This window comes from Anolis carolinensis, chromosome 5 (genome assembly GCF_035594765.1).
Source record: "Anolis carolinensis isolate JA03-04 chromosome 5, rAnoCar3.1.pri, whole genome shotgun sequence".
Classification (NCBI taxonomy): domain Eukaryota; kingdom Metazoa; phylum Chordata; class Lepidosauria; order Squamata; family Dactyloidae; genus Anolis; species Anolis carolinensis.
In genome coordinates, this window is record NC_085845.1 from 38,047,198 (window position 1) to 38,065,523 (window position 18,326).

The 18,326-nt window shown below is 43.8% G+C and overlaps 1 long non-coding RNA gene across 1 annotated transcript in view; it reads left to right on the top strand.

Moving 5' to 3' along the window:
• Positions 1-2,313: 2,313 nt before the first annotated feature.
• LOC134299419 (uncharacterized) overlaps positions 2,314-18,326 on the top strand; it is a 34,035-nt gene continuing 18,022 nt past the window's right edge. Inside the window, exons 1-3 of the long non-coding RNA XR_010006628.1 lie at positions 2,314-2,765; positions 3,004-3,208; positions 6,709-6,827. This is a non-coding gene — a long non-coding RNA (uncharacterized LOC134299419). The remainder of the gene's footprint in view (positions 2,766-3,003; positions 3,209-6,708; positions 6,828-18,326) is intronic.

Below are 18,326 nucleotides of genomic sequence, written 5' to 3' on the forward strand. Positions count from 1 at the left end.
TAAGTTCAGTCATGTCTGACTCTGGGGGTTGGTGCTCATCTCCATTTCTAAGCCCAAGAGCCAGTGTTGTCCATAGACACCTCCAAGGTCATGTGGCCGGCATGACTACATGGAGTGCCATTACCTTCCCGCCAGAGCGGTACCTATTGATCTACTCACATTGGCATGTTTTCAAGCTGCTAGGTTGGCAGAAGCTGGAGCTAACAGCGGGCACTCACTCTGCTCCTGGGATTTGAACCTGGGACCTTTCGGTCTGCAAGTTCAGCAGCTCAGTGCTTTAACACACTTCGCCATCGGGGCTCATGTATATATAATATACATACACATACACACAATGTGGAGAATATGTGGAAAGGTAGATAGATAGATAAGTTGGGAGCCACAGCGAAGGCACCTTCCTGGGAGCAAGGTCTAATAATAATAATAATAATAATAATAATAATAAATCCCTTACAATATCCAAGATGGGTACCATTATTGGCAGAGAAAGCCAAGCTGTAGGAGTTGAAATCCAATCATTTATCCTCCCTATAGAATCAATTTTATATGCATTTTTAGCTACAGAAAAGCTAAAATCAGGACAGTAAAAGAACAACACCCAGAAAATGGGAATTCCAGACAGGAAACAATCAGGGCCAGCTAATACCTCCCAACAAAGGATTCCCCCAGGTAGGAAGCAGCCAGGCTTTGAAGCTGCAATTCAATGCTAATCAAGGTGACCAATTGCAACATTCACACTTGCCTCCCACAGACAAGAGTTCTTTCTCCCACCCTGGACCTTCCACAGATATATAAACCCCACTTGCCTAGCTTCGCACAGACGTCAAAACCTCACCGCCGGGCCCCTCTCTGTCTCTCTCGGTCTCGGCTCCATCCGCCGCCTTCCCGCCTCAGAGAGACACCAGGCCTGAGCTGAGGCGAGGCGGCGGCGGCGGCGGCCATTTCCCCCCTCCGTCTTCCTCCTCCTCCTCCTCGGCCTCCTTCCCCCTCGCCCCCTCCCATTGGCTGAGCCCGTGACGCCCCTTTTGCTGAGGGGCAAAAGGAAAGGGCCTGAATGGTTTGGGTGATTTGCAAAAGCTTTTTTTCCTAACGAAGAAAACGACGACATAACGAAAAACGGCCTCTCGCGATTCGAAACCGCGATATCAGACGTGTGGACAACCAATGCTTCAAAATTGCTTCAAAACAAACGAAAATAACGAATTAATAACGGTTAACGGGGAAAACGAATTATTTGAGCAAGCCTAATCTGTATCATTGGTGGTGTTTCTTTTTGTTACAGTTGGATAACTTTTTAATGTTTGAGGGCCTCAAATAAGGCATGCCTGTGTATCAGATTCTATACACATATGGATAATCAGTCCTCTGGCCAACCCCCCAGGTGAAATCCAGCACTATCCTTGATTTCAAAGAATTCCATAGGATTCAAGCAGTTAGGGCAGTTAGGATGGAATCATAGAGCTACAACTGTCCAAAGCCAAAGGGATCCAGAAGTCCCACTCCCTATGACACAACTAGTGATTTCCATGTAACCCTCAGATCCCTTGAGAGCCCCCCCCCCCCCAATTTTCCTCATTGCTGTATTGAGTGGCAAGTAATAGTACTCTTGGCCAAGGTTGCAGGGGAAAAGCAAAGACTTCAACTCTCTGCTCCTTATCACCAGATTCCAAAGTTTGTAAAGTTCACCCTACCCTTATTAACTCTGCCTTTTCCTATCACTGGAAGGGGAGCCTTTGGCATCTAAGATAATGTTAGCTGTCATCAGTATATGTGTGTGCCACTGAAGGGATAGTTCATTGGATATGTGTATCTTGGTAGCTTTTGACTTATAGCCCTACAGTGCACCAAGTCCTCAGATACAAAACAGATGGCCAACTGTGGTCAAGAGAAACACAGTGTTATAGATACACTTTCAGAATTTCTGGTAGACACAGCCAGGGTCTCTATGGATCTCTCTCTGAACAAACCTCCCTTTACTAATAGAAGAGCATCTCTTCTTACTTCCATTGCTTCATTTGCTTCCCTTGCTCCTAGCTTTTAGGCACGTCAATTCTGTGTAAGAATAATACACATATTAACATCTTTCAACTGAGAAACATTGTCATTCTAGTGTTTACAGGAGTGGGAACCTCATGGTATAGGAGGTTTTTCTGGCTCCAGTGATAGTAAGAAGGAGAAAACACTTTTCCAATGTTCTGTTCACTCTGCTCTGTCCATTTACCAACTGTGTGTGTGTGTGTGTGTGTGTGTGTGTATAATCCCCCATAAACAACGTCCAAAACATGGATTTGTTTTTATGGAGAATCAAAACCTACCAGAGTGTGCCTTAGCTTTACTCGCTTTATAGGTGGATATTATGAACACTGCCTCCTACACAAGACACAGGCTGCCAAGAATGAAACATGGGCCATTCAAGTGCTGCAGGAGTTAATAAGAAAATGAGTGTGTTTAAATGTTGCAGAGCCAAGCATCTACTGCGTGACTGGATGGACATTGTCCCTTGAATTGAAAGCCTGGAGAGAGAGAAACAGAAACAGGATGCATGTTTAATTTCTGGCTATATTATTTTCCAATTTCTTTCAACCAATGTGAGCATTTTTTAAAAACCTAGCATGTTGAGATTTGAGTATGTTTTATGGAAATAAAACAGTTTAAAGCTAGCTGTTTGGCAATTCTACATAATTTATTCACCCTTTCTAGGTGATATATTTCAGCATAACTGAGTTAGCACATCAGATTTCTTCTGAATGATGAAGGAATAAGAGGTAGGAACTGATTCCAAGAATCTTTGGGTAAGATGATTTGCCTGATCATTTTCTTTTTTAAAATGTTTTATTGTAGTTCCACTAAAGTAATGTAAACACTCAGAATAATCATGTATCTTCAGGTTCATGGAATTGGTATAGATATTTGTGTGTGGTTATTTGTATTCTTATCAGTGGAATGATTATATCAGATTTAAAAATAACTCATTTTTACAGTAGTATTTCTTTTCACCCATAGGTCCCAGTTTCTATGATTTGTCCTTGTCTTGTGTGTAAGGTAAAGGTAAAGGTTTTCCCCTGATGATAAGTCCAGTCGTGACCGACTCTGGGGGTTGGTGCTCATCTCCATTTCTAAGCCGAAGAGCCGGCGTTGTCTGTAGACATTTCCAAGGTCATGTGGGCAGCATGACTGCATGGAGCGCCGTTACCTTCCCGCCGGAGCGGTACCTATTGATCTATTCACATTTGCATGTTTTCAAACTGCTAGGTTGGCAGGTGCTGGGGCTAACAGCAGGCACTCATTCTGCTCCCAGGATTTGAACCTGCCACCTTTTGGTTCGCAAGTTCAGCAGCTCAGCACTTTAATGCACTGTGCCACCACGGTTTTGTGTTTATGTGTTTTTAAAAAATATATATGCTATACTGCCTTCTCTTTTCATCATATGGTTGCCAATCAAGTAGGCATGATAAGTAATTGCATAAAGCTTGACATCATAGGAGAAAAGTAATAGGACATTCCAGATAATGATGCCTTAATATCCAATTTAGTTGTTCATCATCTTTACAGGGTTATGTTAGATGAGGAAGCCATGAGGTAGGCAGCTTTGTATTCTGATATATTTGTGGACATCCATGAACACACCAGTCTTTCCCCACATCTCATGAATGAATGGATGCACTAAAGGCAGGAAAAGAGAAAGGTACCAGTATAGGAGTTCCCTTGGTCTGGGAATTGCATCAAAAGTCAGCGAAGGCCCAAGACAGTGCTTGCTAGATAACCCAGATGGGGTCCAGTTCTATGAAAATTCATTATCATATGCCTTCAAGTTGATTCAGATGTATGGCAATCCTATCACAATGTTTTCTTGGCAAGATTTGGATTTCCTCCGAATAAAAGAAAATTTGCCTTTTTCCTCTTAAGCTGAGAGAGAATGTGATTTGCTCAAGGTCTCCCAGTGGGTTTCCATGGCTGAGCAGAGATTCGATCCCTGGTTTCCCAGAGTCCTGTGCAATGTTTGAATTATTATGTTATGCCGGCTCTTACCACCTCATCCCATTGAGAGGGGAAAGCATGGGTGACCTTCTCTTTTAGAGTAGAGTATCGCCCCTCTTATATCATCAACAATCCTGTTTCAAGTTCTGCCTCCTCATCACACTCACATGTGGAAACTTAAGAGCTGGCAATACATTAATCTTACATTCATTACAAGGTCAGTATTATCTTACAACAATATTCAAAAATGAAGAGATCCCTTGCCCTGCCCAAAGCCCCTTACATTAAAAGAGTCTGACACCAGTTTAAAACCACTTCTTTCCATGGGATCCTATTGTTCTGTGCCAAACTCCATAGGATACAAGAAACAGTGATCCGGGTTAAAACAATTTCTTTCCATGAGATCCTATGGTTCGCCATCAAACCCCATAGGATACAAGAGACAGTGATCCAGGTTAAAACACTTTCTTTCCATGAGATCCTATGGTTCGCCATCAAACCCCATAGGATACAAGAGACAGTGATCCAGGTTAAAACACTTTCTTTCCATGAGATCCCATCGTTCAGCATCAAACCCCATAGGATACAAGAGACAATGATCCAGGTTAAAACCATTGTTTTCCATAGGATCATATGGTTCTGCATTAAACCACATAGAATACAGGAGACTGCTGACAGTTGGGCAATGAAACAGGATAGGAAACTTTTGATGGTTCCCATCCCATCTTTTTTTCAGTTGTAAGCATGGGACTAAAGTGCGATAAGAGGTAGGAGCTCTGAACACGATTGCTAGCCCATGTTTAGAGTTCCCTCCTTTCAGGACATTTCTGCCTCTTTTCAACTCTGGAACGTGATGAGCTCCATGCTTCTCCATGCTGGAAAGGCGGCTGAAGTGTCCTAGGAGAGGAATTTTTTTCAATGTGATGAGGTTGGTTGAGGGAGTTCCCTCCTTTCAGGACACTTCTGGGGTGGTTAGGGATATCATCACCTGATTATGTCACACACTGTCCACATCCCACTGTAAGTATATGGTCCTACCTAAAGCTTTTTCATCTTTTACCAAGCCTGAGAGCAAGGTTGTGGTTTTGATGTCAGTAGGAAGGCAAATCCACTCTGGGTTTAATCTGAATTTAATAGAGAGAAAGTTCTGCATATAAGGTATACTGAGCAGATTCACGCCCCCCTCCCCAACTGATGCCAAAGCCACTAGCCAGAACTAGTTGGGAGTGAATGATTGCTATATATGTGTATTGTTTTTATATTCCAGAAATCAGGTCACAGACCTTTATGATTTCTATGCCTGTTTCTGCCACACCCCCACACTTGTCAAGCAGCGAAGCGCTGGCTCTCATTCATCTGTCCCCTGCAGTGATCTGTTAATAACTGAGTCGAAAGACATACTTGCCATTGGTTTACTACATTTGTGTGAAAGTTGCTGCTGACAGTATGCATGGTGACTGCCTAAAAAGACAGTTTGTTGGCAGCCTGACAGCTGTAGACGTCTTGGCTGCTTAAGCAGTACTGAGGCCCTTTATAACCTGCAGTAATCCTATAGGAAGGTTGGAAACCAGCCAAGCCTCAAGCATAAAGAACATGGTTGTCATGCCTGCCTGTGACTTCTTTTGTCAGCTTTCTCTTTCTCGCTTTCTTTTATTTGAGGAGGTTAATACCTCTTTTGAAAATCGAATTCTTCAAAGTGAAATCTAGAGAAAGGAGGGAGACCCATTTTTGTTAACACGTATCAAAGGTAGTTATTCTTGTAGCATAAAAAGACCGTGATTTTTGTAGTTGATTTTTTCACATGTTGATAGCATGGGCTTCATAGCTGATGGCCCATATCTGATTGCTATCTAGCTCTGTATCTCCCCAGTGGCTAGTGAATAGGAGTGGGTTCCTGCAAAAGAGTGTGGCAGTGTGGAGTAATGCTGTTCAGATTTCCAGGCACTATATCATTATCAATTCCCCTTCTTCTTTGTTTCTGATTTTTTTCCTAAACTGTCAATCAAATTTCTATGCTCACTGAGCATGCTCAGTTTTCACTGGGTTATTTTTGACTTTGGGTGTGCTTGGATCAGGTAGACACACTACTGAGCAATCCTATCTGTGTACGTATGTGACTTCAAGTTGCCTGCAATCTTGTGGCAATTCTATATATTTGACAGTTTTTTTTAAAAGGGCAAGGAATACTCAGAAGTGATTTGCAATTTTCTTTCTCTGAAATATAGCATTTGGTATTCTCTGGTAGGCTCCCATCCAAGTACAAATGAGGGCTGACCCTGCTCAGCTTCCAAAATCACATAGACCAGTGGTTCTCGTTCTGTGGGTCATCCCCAGGTGTTTTGACCTACAGCTCCCAGAAATCCCAGCCAGTTTACCAGCTGTTAGGATTTCTGGGAGTGAGACTTCTCCCTATTCTGCTTCCAATTATGAAATCTGTTTGATTCCTATAGTGATCACTAGATGATATCCATATATACAGTTGCATCTTGTCTTGTTTAAGGAATGTATTTGTGATTGACAAACTCTTGGCCTTGCAAAATTAAACCAGTTGCCTCTTCTGTTGGATTTCCTGATTCTAGGCCATATTTTCCTACAAACTTTGATTCTGTTTTCTACTTTTGCATTCCAATTGCTGATTAACAAGAAGTCCTGTTTTCATGTTGCAAGAAGCTTCTGCAACATGAAACCAAAAGTCTGTGTTTCTCCTGCTCTCTTTCCCCACCTTCTCAGAGTCAATGCTGTTAAAAAACTGCAGCTAGACCGAGGATGAAGAGAAAAAGGCTGGTCTGGACTGATGCAAAAGAAGCCTTTGTAAAAAGAAGCTTTGCTGTTAGACACTCTTAATTGAGGTAAGTCTGTAATTGACTTGGAACTTGAACAAAGGATGTTCCCCATGGAAGTATCCAGGCATAGTTGAAGATTCTTGATTGTGTTAGTTCCAAATCTACACTGGAAGGTAAAAAAATATCTGTTGGTTTGCATAGTATTTGGCAATGTAGTTCCTGAATAAAAGTATGTTTGCAAATGATGTTAATTTTTGCTCCCTTTGTTACTGATAACAAGTTCTTTCCAATTGCTAGTATAGAGTAATTGTGAGAGATGGAAAAAGCGAGGCAGGAAAGAACTCAGAGATGTTTATTCTTTTTGGCACAAATGTTTAATTGAACAAAATGGGATCAGTTAGTGTCAGTTTTCATTAGTCCACAAACTAATGTACAGGATAATGCCTCAATACACATGAGTTTTTCATGATTCACATTTGTAACCATCCCTTATTAATTTTCCTCATTCAGAGATGTTTGTGGGAATAGTCCTTCCTAGAGTAATGGCAAAATAAAGTTCTGTTCTGCTCCACCTAATCTCCATCCTCTGAATTCACCTAATACTTCATGGCATTCTGGGAAAGGGATGCCCAAGAGAAGCTGTCAAAGTCACCTTTAATGCAGATAATGATATTACTGTTTGGTCCATCAGTGGGAAACTATTAGGGACCTGTTATAGGACCTCAAAATAGATGACCAATTTCCAGGAAAGACCTTTTCTACTTTTTAAAAAAATCAGCCTAATGTTTATTTCCCAGTTTTAAAACAATATATCATGAACATGGCATGGTTGTGATGAGGGAGGGCAAACACATCACAAAATTACCCTCCCAGCATTTATACCTTGCCCATCTCACCCGAGGGGACTCAGGGCGGTTTACAGCAATTGACAAATTTAATGCCTAAAATACAGTTATAAATCAGAATACTACATACAATCAGTTAAAACTGTTAAAATACACTATAAAACTTAAAAACATATGTAATTAATTCAATTCATCCAAAAACCTCATGCTTCAGCCTTACATCGGACCATGTCGACTTTGATGTTTACTCATTAAAAGCTTGGGCACACAACCATGTTTTTACAGCTTTTCTAAAGCCCAGAAGGGTTGGGGCTTTTAAAAATTCAATTCTTCCTGTTTTTGAGGGGAATCCTTGCAGATTTCAAAAATGGCATTGGGACCCTCAAAAACAAACCTTCTCTTTGCTTTTGTTCAACAAAATAATAATGGGAAAATGTGCTTGGTATGAATGAAAAAAGGAAAGATGATTTTAATAAATATCAATGGAGTAAGAAAATAAACATTCATATAGTTTCGCATCTTACACCTCCTCGTTGCTGGGATTATGCGGGAGTTTGGCGATGGTCCTACACACCTAGAATCCCCACCCAACAAAGGAAAGACTGGTTGGAGGACTTTGGGAATTGTAATATGAAAAAGTAGCATACCCAAGTTCTGACTGAAGGTGACTTAAGTTCTTCTGGCATAGACTTCTGGCTAGTTTGGTCTTATTCTAATGCCTATTCCAATCACCATTTTAAATAATGATGGCATTCCAGCCATTTTATTTTCTCTCTGTTGTTGTCTTTTTAATGCTACTCAATTTAAAAAATAATTTCCCTGCATGTGTAGTATTCATTTTCATTGTTCTGATTGCCTTTTTCAGTATGATTGAAGCTGATATTTAATGTGCGTTTGACTCTATTGTGCAAAACAAAGCTGTGTGTATCCCAGGTACAGCCTGCCCTTCACATCAGCCTATTGAAAGAAACAATTTGAAAGAGCCCTGTAGAAATGAAAGCTTATAACACTTGAAGCAAAATGAAACCAAGCTTTTCTTTATTGTAGTAATTAATGCGGTATCAGTGGACAACACCTTTCCTTTTGTTACAGGCAGGGCTGCTCATTATATCTGGGGATTAAAAACTATATTCAGTTTAATCTAGCTCTTCTTTCATGTGATACCTCAGGGCCAAGTGGAGTGAGCATGATCATTAACTTTCCAAAATCCTAGGCTCATTTTACTATTGCCTAATTGAAGAGTAGATAGGAGGGTTACTTTTACAGTCCAAGTGAATTTTATTTGTTCAGCTTGAAAATATCTACTGAAGCCAAGTCAATGAAACTATATTTCCACATGATCAGAATTCTGTTGTTTTTTTTTTTTTTGCACTACAGTATGACCTCTGTATCCACAGGGGATATGGTCCAAAACTTGTTCTGGAAACAGGAAACCATGAGTAATCGTGAGCCCCATTGAAAGGAACAACTTCCACTGAAGTTATTATAGAGTTGACCTAAAAGATCTAGATAATTCCTAGAGGTATTTTCTTTAGGAATTTTCTAGTTCCTCCAGAGTGATTCTATAGTAACTTCCAGGAGATGTATACCATAGAATCACTGGAGGATCTAGAAAATTCCTAGAGAGGACATATTTTTCAGATGTAAGTAGGTGAAACGTTGGCATTGGGGATTTAATTCAATAAGTAGGAAAAAGCAAATAGCTAAACAGTTTCATAACTATTTATTTGAATCTCTGGATAACTTCCTTGTCTCTATTTTAACAAAAAAAACTCACATCAATCATTTTAGTTACAAAATAAATATACATTAATTTTTTTAGGGAGGGATAAATTCCTAACTTTATTAATAACTCAATTGATTTCAGTTACTAAGAGCACATCTTCACTAACCATTTAGGTCAGTGTAAGGTGGGATCCTGTGATGAGTCATGGGCCATGTAGTCCCGTTCAAGGCACTGTAGTCCCAGATGAAGAGGAGAACTTGGGTTTTTCACCGCCTCAGTCAGAATTGGAACCTTCCCAGCCAGATTTGGGAACCTTGCACCTGCAAGAGATTTGTCTTCCAGAAATCTGTCAAACAAACCCTGGGTCTAAATCTCCTGTGTTTTCTCGCCACGAGTTTTGTAAACATCAGAGAGCTGTTCAAGCGGCCTCTCGTAGGAGTGCTAGGATAGCTGCTAAGAATTCAGCTGATTAAGCCTGCTTTCCATGGGAAACCTTAAGGAGTCATGCATCTGGACTCAGAGATTAGCTTTCATTTCTAGTTCCCCAGAGAACTGCTCTTTGGTGGGAAAACTAGACCCTATTTAGGTGTTTTACCCACAAAGACATCTTGCGGAGTCAATTCGTCAGCTACTGGAGTAAGTTGTGTGTGGACAGCGCGCTCCGTTTCCAAGCCTCGTTCCTGTTTCAAGCCTTGTCCCTGATTCCAAGCCTTCGCTCCTGTTTCCAGCCTTGTTTACCTTCGCGGACCTTGCCTTGTTTTCCAGGATTCAGCCTCGCTTTGCTTCCCGGATTTTACCAAGTAATTCCACGGATCTTGTTCCTGCTCCTCGTTACCTTGTTGTCTTGAATCAAGCCTTGTGTTCCAAGTATCAAGTTATTTCCTAGCCTTGCTCAAGTTCATGGACTAAAGGACCTTGTCATCTCCCCTCACTTGCTTGGCAAGTGAGTGTTTCGGTTATTGGATTACAACTTTGGACCTTAATATTTCATATTGGACATTGTTTCTTTGGACTAATTTTGACCTTTCCTGAAAGGTCTAACTCTGGACTATTTTCTACACTTGTTTTTATTAACTTTATATACTCCTTCAATAAAGATATTAGATAGATTCTGGCCTCTGTGTATGGTTATTGGTGCCCTGCAGCCTGGGTCCTGACAGTTTGACTCCGCCACCCTAAGCACCAATTAACCTAGGCCAGAATGTCTACCGGAACCGTGCCGGGTGGCCAGCCACTTAGCTACACCATCGACAAGGAGGAAGTGGACCGCATCCGTGATAAGCTCAATGCGCAGGAGGGAGAAATAAAGGGATTGAAGGAACGCGGAATCCGTCTCCCAGCCTTGGCATTGCCAACCAAGTTTTCTGGAGAAGCTTCTAAGGTTCATGTTTTCCGTCGCCAATGCCAAGCTTATCTAGAGGCCCGCAATGCCGAGTTTCCCCATAAGACATCAAAGTGGCGTGGATCTATAGCCTTTTAGACGGGCCAGCGGCCAACTGGGCGACGGCGCTGTTCGACCAAGGTTCCCCACACCTAAGATCAGCGCAACATTTCTTGGATCACATTAAGGCGACTTGGGGGATCGAAGACAATTTGGAGGCAGCCGGCCATAAACTCCGGCGCCTCTCTCAGGGGGACAGACCCTTGTCCCAGTACATAGCCGAGTTCCGAGTGCTGGCCCACAGCACCGGATGGAATGATATAGCCCTCAGAGGACAATTTCGGGAGGGTCTCAACATCGAGATGTTGGAAGAAATTTCCAAAGTGGATCCCCCCCATTCTCTTGAAGCACTCATTGATCAATGTTTACGAGCTGAAGTCATGCTTGCCAACAGAAAACAATGGGTCCGAGGCCAGAGCGGTAGAGCTGGGGTGAAACCTCCCGCTCCCACCAGCGTCCAGCCGCGTCCAGTATGGAGACCCCCGCCACCAGCCCCATACCCCAGGGGGAACGAGGAGGTGCCGATGCAGTTGGGCAACGTGCGTCCCAGGTTAGATGCCGCCGAGAAGGCCCGCCGCCAACGCCTAAATCTCTGTTGGTACTGCGGAAACGGGGGCCACTTCGCTAGAGAGTGCCCAGCCAAAGGGAAGCCCCCCGCCCGTCTGGCGGCGGCGTCCTCCACGGAGATGAAGACGTCTGAGGCGGCTGGCACACAGCCGGCGGGGGAAGCCAGCGACCGGGCGTAGAGAGGCTCGCCAACCCGGTCAAAAAACCCACTCAAGAGCCGCCAACCGGAGTCCTATTTCTTCTAGTGGTCACCTTGTGGTCAGCTAAAAAGGGGCCAGTCATGGTCCATGCCATGATAGACTCAGGAGCTACAAACAATTTCATTGATAGAGAGTATGCCGACTCTCTGGGATTACAATACCATGACTTCAAGAATGCCCGTGTGGTGCAAGCCATCGATGGCCGCCCCCTCAAGACGGGTCCCGTAAGCCAGTGGTCGGAACCCACCAGAATGTGGATAAGGGAACATATGGAAGAAATTTCCTTCTTTGTTACCGAGGTTCCCCATTTCCCTGTAATTTTGGGAATTCCATGGCTGACACTTCACGACCCAAGCATCTCCTGGTCCAACAGAGAACTGCAGTTTGCTTCAAAATATTGCCAAAACCATTGCCTTGTAGCCAAGGTCTGCCATGCCACAGACACTGAACCCATTATCACCTTGCCCAAGAAGTACTCAGAATATTGGGATGTATTCAATGAAAAAGAAGCCGAGAGATTACCCCCACATAGACCTTATGACTGTGCCATTGACTTGGTGGAGGGGGCCCCGATCCCGCGAGGACATCTCTACTCCCTGACTGAACCGGAGCAAGAAGCTCTCAGGGAGTTCATAGAGTCAAACCTTCGCAAGGGATTCATCAGACCCTCTCAATCCCCAGCCGCTTCCCCAGTGATGTTTGTGAAAAAGAAATCAGGGGACTTACGCTTGGTGGTGGACTATAGAGCATTGAACAATATCACTAAGCGGAACAGCTATCCCCTGCCCTTGATCTCGGACCTACTAGACCGACTTCGGGGAGCCAAGGTCTACACCAAGCTGGATCTTCGGGGGGCTTATAATCTAGTTCGCATCAGAGAAGGGGACGAGTGGAAGACCGCCTTCCAGACTAAATTCGGATTATTCGAGTCCCGAGTTATGAATTATGGATTATGTGGAGCTCCCGCAACGTTCCAGCATTTTGTCAATGACATCTTTCAGGATTATCTAGATCGGTTCTTGATCATCTACCTGGACGATTTTTTGGTGTTTTCTAGATCACAATCAGAGCATGAGAACCACGTAAGAATGGTGTTACAACGATTGCGGGATCATGGACTTTATGCCAAGCTGGAAAAATGTGCTTTTGATCTACAAGAGGTAGATTTCCTGGGATACCGCGTCTCACCACTAGGGCTCTCCATGGACCCGGCTAAGGTTTCAGCAGTATTGGAATGGCGGGCGCCAACCAACAAGAAAGAGGTGCAACGATTCTTGGGGTTCGCGAACTATTACCGCAAGTTCATTCCAGATTTTGCCCGCTGGTCTGACCCTATCACCAGCTGCATCCGTGGGAAACAGCCTTTCCGCTGGACAGATCAAGCAGAGAAAGGGTTCCAGCAACTAAAGAAATTATTCACGTCCCAGCCAATCCTTCAGCATCCAGATCCTGAAACCCCTTTCGTTGTGCAGGCGGATGCCTCCGATGTGGCAATTGGGGCTGTACTCCTACAACCAGTGGGAGACCATCTTCATCCTTGTGCCTTTTATTCCCGTCAATTGACCGCGCCAGAGAGAAATTACACCATTTGGGAAAAGGAACTATTGGCCATAAAGGCAGCCTTTGAAACTTGGAGACATTGGCTAGAAGGAGCCAAATTTCCCATTGAAGTCCATACTGATCATCGAAATCTAGAGCATCTAAGAACTGCCCGCAAGCTAAATCAAAGGCAACAACGCTGGGCTTTATTCTTTGAACGTTTTAACTTTCAAATTCATTATGTAACCCCAGCCCAGACCAAGCAAGCAGATGCTCTGTCACGAAAACCGGAATACGCTGCAGGGCGCAAGGAGTCCTTTGAGTCCCAGCTGCTACAACCCGAAAACTTTGCCACGCTCACAGTGGGAAACACCAAATCCACTCCCATTGAATCAACTTCCCCTACTCCAGGACCCCTTTGTGCTCAGGAAATCAGGGCTAGTCAGCAAGCAGACGCCTGGGCACAGGACCAACTTCGCCAAGGACTACGTTTTCCCTTTTCGCTTAAGGATGGGCTACTTTGCTATAGAAATCATGTTTACATCCCCCCAGGACCGGGCAGGGAAAAAACACTTCGTCTGTGTCATGACTGCAAGCCAGCAGGGCATTTCGGGCTATTTAAAACCATGCATTTGATCCTAAGAGATTTCTGGTGGCCCAAGATCCGCAAGGATGTGGAAAAATATGTCAACACCTGCCCAGTATGCCAGCGCTCCAAGACAAGAAGAGAAAAGCCCTCAGGGCTCCTGCATCCCCTCCCTACATCATCCCGCCCATGGGAAATAATCTCTGCGGATTTTATCACTGATCTACCACCTTCCTGTGGATTCACCACGATCCTAGTGGTGGTGGACCTTTTCACCAAGTTAGCCCATTTCATTCCCTGTGATGGCCTTCCCACGGCCAAAGAAACTGCAGATCTATTCCTCCAACATGTTTTCAGATTGCATGGATTGCCCAAGAGTTTGGTCACAGACCGGGGGTCCCAATTCACCTCTCGTTTCTGGAAGGCACTACAAAAACTATTGGGCATAGACTCTCGTTTATCTTCGGCTCATCATCCCCAAACAGATGGGCAAACTGAGCGCACCAATGCCACTTTGGAACAATACCTTCGCTGTTATGTGAACTACCAGCAAGACAATTGGGCTTCCCTGTTATCGCTGTCAGAGTTTGCCTACAACAATGGGGTCCAGGCTTCTACTAAAGAAACGCCGTTCTTTGCAAACTATGGCTTCCATCCACGTTTCTTTCCCCCTGTCATTGAAACCTCAGAAGTTCCCGCAGCAGAGGACTGGCTGCAGGACCTCGCAGCGGTGCAGCAACTCTTGCTCCAGCAATTAAACCAAGCCAAGGAGGACTATAAACGTCACGCGGACAAACATCGCCAACCGGGCCCCGAAATCAAGGTAGGAGACCGGGTTCTTCTGTCCACTCGCTTTTTGCCCTCCCATCGCCCTTGCCGGAAGTTAGATGCCCGTTTCATTGGCCCCTATCCAGTGGTGGCGCAACTTAACCCCGTGACTTTCAAACTCCAACTTCCGCGCTCAATGCGCATTCATCCGGTGTTCCACCGCTCCCTACTCCTTCCGGCGGATGGTGTGCGTCCTGATACAGACCGACCGGCCCCCCCTCCTGTTTTGATGAATGGGGAGGAGGAGTTCGAGGTTGAGGACATTTTGGATTCTCGCTTTCACCGCCGCCGCCTACAATATCTCATTGACTGGGTGGGTTTTGGCCCCGAGGAACGCTCTTGGGAAGACGCTTCTACAGTCCATGCTCCTGATCTAACCCGCCGCTTCCATCAGACCTATCCCGCCAAGCCGTGGCCCCGCGCCTCGGGGAGAGAGTCCCGGTTTGAGAGGGGGCTTGAGGAGGGGGATAGTGTGATGAGTCATGGGCCATGTAGTCCCGTTCAAGGCACTGTAGTCCCAGATGAAGAGGAGAACTTGGGTTTTTCACCGCCTCAGTCAGAATTGGAACCTTCCCAGCCAGATTTGGGAACCTTGCACCTGCAAGAGATTTGTCTTCCAGAAATCTGTCAAACAAACCCTGGGTCTAAATCTCCTGTGTTTTCTCGCCACGAGTTTTGTAAACATCAGAGAGCTGTTCAAGCGGCCTCTCGTAGGAGTGCTAGGATAGCTGCTAAGAATTCAGCTGATTAAGCCTGCTTTCCATGGGAAACCTTAAGGAGTCATGCATCTGGACTCAGAGATTAGCTTTCATTTCTAGTTCCCCAGAGAACTGCTCTTTGGTGGGAAAACTAGACCCTATTTAGGTGTTTTACCCACAAAGACATCTTGCGGAGTCAATTCGTCAGCTACTGGAGTAAGTTGTGTGTGGACAGCGCGCTCCGTTTCCAAGCCTTGTTCCTGTTTCAAGCCTTGTCCCTGATTCCAAGCCTTCGCTCCTGTTTCCAGCCTTGTTTACCTTCGCGGACCTTGCCTTGTTTTCCAGGATTCAGCCTCGCTTTGCTTCCCGGATTTTACCAAGTAATTCCACGGATCTTGTTCCTGCTCCTCGTTACCTTGTTGTCTTGAATCAAGCCTTGTGTTCCAAGTATCAAGTTATTTCCTAGCCTTGCTCAAGTTCATGGACTAAAGGACCTTGTCATCTCCCCTCACTTGCTTGGCAAGTGAGTGTTTCGGTTATTGGATTACAACTTTGGACCTTAATATTTCATATTGGACATTGTTTCTTTGGACTAATTTTGACCTTTCCTGAAAGGTCTAACTCTGGACTATTTTCTACACTTGTTTTTATTAACTTTATATACTCCTTCAATAAAGATATTAGATAGATTCTGGCCTCTGTGTATGGTTATTGGTGCCCTGCAGCCTGGGTCCTGACAGATCCACCTCACTGCAGCTAAATGAAACATGGGACTGATCCAGTTTAACCCAAAGTAAAATTGCCTTAACACTTTCTCCTGGGTTAAGCTAATTCCTGAACCAGGATTTGGGCTGTCCCCTGAGTTGGGGACAGTCAAGACAGCTGTGCTGGTTCCTAAATGGAATTACCAGCCGCTATCTTCACAGCCGGAGCCCTCGGTGGTACAGTGGATTAAACCACTGAGCGGATGAACTTGCTGACCAAAAGGTTGGCGATTTGAATCCGGGGAGTGGAATGAGCTCCTGCTGTTAGCCCCAGCTTCTGCCAACCTAGCAGTTTGAAAATATGTATATGAAATAGATCAGTAGGTGCCACTCCAGTGGGAAGGTAATGGTGCTCCATGCAGCCATGCCAGCCACATGAGCTTGAAGGTGTCTATGGACCACACTGGCTCTTCGGCTTAGAAATGGAGATGAACACCAACCCCCAGAGCTGGACACGACTAGACTTAATGTCAGAGGAAAACCTTTACCTAACATTATCTTCATAGCCATCCCATATTCCCTGGGCTCAGTTCCCTCCCATCTCCTCCTCTGTTTCACAGCTGTCCCCAGCAGTGATGCCCCCACCTAAATTGTTGGCAGCCATCTGCCAATCTGTGGTCTTGTTAAGGAAACTGTGTAGGAGAGAGGGGGAAATATTTTTCCCCTTTGAGCTGCTTTAATAAAACCACACATTGGCTGAAATCAGCCCCAAATGGTTAGATTGGATGGCATGTCATGGCAGTGACATAAGGGGAAAAAAAAGGGGGGGGTCCCCTTTAGTGTATTCAAAATGACTCATCAACGGGGGCTTTCTACCACCTTCAACGCAGCTCAGGGAGTCCATATCAAGCATAGCTGAATGGTCAGTGTAGAACTATCATAAGTTCCCCTCTGTTTGGAAATACCTCAAAAGCCCATTGAATTATTATTATCTAGGATGAACGGTAGATTACTAGTGATGCAGGTAATAAGAAATGATGCTTGATTGTTATCTGTGTCCTGTTGTTACTCAGAGGCTTATTTCTGGGTAGCACCCTTTGATTCGCTTTGTCATGTTATTGGGTTGATATTGTAAATGTGCCTCCAAGTCACTTGTCAACTTACGGTGACCCCATGAATTTCATAGGGTTTTCTTAGGCAAGAAATATTCAGATATTGCCATTTCTTTCCACTGAAATATAGCTTACAGTACCTGGTCTTATTCATTGGCAGCCTGCCATCCAAGTACTAACCAGGGATAATCCTGCTTAGTATCCAAGATTACACCTAATCTAATGTCTTCAGAGCATTTAGATAAAAATATTTTATTTAAATTCTTGCAGTCCCTGCCTAGTGACCTTGAAAAGATTAGTTCCATTGTAGACTAATTTCTAGTTTGTAGATAAGGAATTTTATGTTATTTTCTGGGGGAAGCTGTCAGTATATAAATAACATGTGGCTGTTTTTATATTTCTGGCCTGTTGCTTCTCTATTGTAATGTTGCACAGTGAAGTTGAGTTCAGCATTATTGCTCAAAAAATTCCCTTCTTTATCCTTTGCAGTTCTAGGCTGTTGAATAGCTGTATCAGAAAATAGTTGTTTGTCGTTGACATGCTTGTACAGGTCAAAGTTTAAACAAAATCATATACTGCTTGTCATTTTCAATAATCTAGAAATATCTAATAACTGTATAAAATCATTTGCTCAGAGAAGTAAGTCTCTGGGTGCGTTATTCATTTCATTTTTGTCACATTTAAAAGGATTTACAAGTGTTATTCCATGTACATTATTTTAGCAATTTACCCCATGGCATCTTGATCATCATAGGTTGGGCATTAGGAGAATTCAATTGACACTGAAGTAAAAAGAGTGAGAACTCAAAGCAAATCCTTAAGTGAAAGAGATAATAATGTCCAAAGAAGAAAGATAGTTTATGGTAAAGATCAAAGATGTTACTTGATACTTTATATAGCTTTGATTCCATTGTTATCCATACTCGTTTCTTTTGCTCCAATGGTTGAAAATTTTAACCAACTTTAAGATAAATGTGAGCAGCACTTAGATAGAATGCATAGGAGAGACTATTAGAATAATAAAAGTGGTTAAAAGAAACTTGTCTTTAATATTTGAGAGCAATTCAATAGTTATCTTTTTAAAATGGAAGAAGGAAGGGGGAAGCAAAGATACAATGTAATAATAATTGCTGTGGCTGGAACTTATTGCGGGATGGGTTTGTGAAATGATTTATAGTTTCCAAATCACAATCTCCATGAACTGCTGCATTCTGGATAGCAAGTATCCCAGAAGCAAGCAAAATACAGCAGAGTCCTTTCACAGCATAAACACGCTTCAACCCATCAATCAGCAGGAGTCCAATGCCAAGCATCTGACC